Raw genomic sequence first — 305 nt, 5'->3', positions numbered from 1 at the left:
AATATGGCTAAGAGTGATTAAGTCTACAGTGATGACCACGACAGGAGCAATAGAGGCATTGGAAGAGATGATCAGAACACAAAGAGAGAGTTGAAAGCTCTACAAGAGAAGATGGATTTGCTTTTCTCCAACAAAGCCAAACAAGAGAAGGTCAACTTTGTTGGTGATCATACACAAGAAGAGCTGGTTATGGTTAGTGAAGTTGATGGTCTAGAAGGTCAGGAAGGGTTGTGCTTTGTGAATGCTAATGGGACATGGTACAAAAAAGAGCCTAATTTTCAGTACAACAACTACCAACAAAAGCC

The sequence above is a fragment of the Brassica oleracea genome, chromosome C4, assembly GCF_000695525.1.
Source record: "Brassica oleracea var. oleracea cultivar TO1000 chromosome C4, BOL, whole genome shotgun sequence".
In the NCBI taxonomy this organism is placed as follows: domain Eukaryota; kingdom Viridiplantae; phylum Streptophyta; class Magnoliopsida; order Brassicales; family Brassicaceae; genus Brassica; species Brassica oleracea.
Note: the sequence above shows the minus strand (reverse complement) of the source record.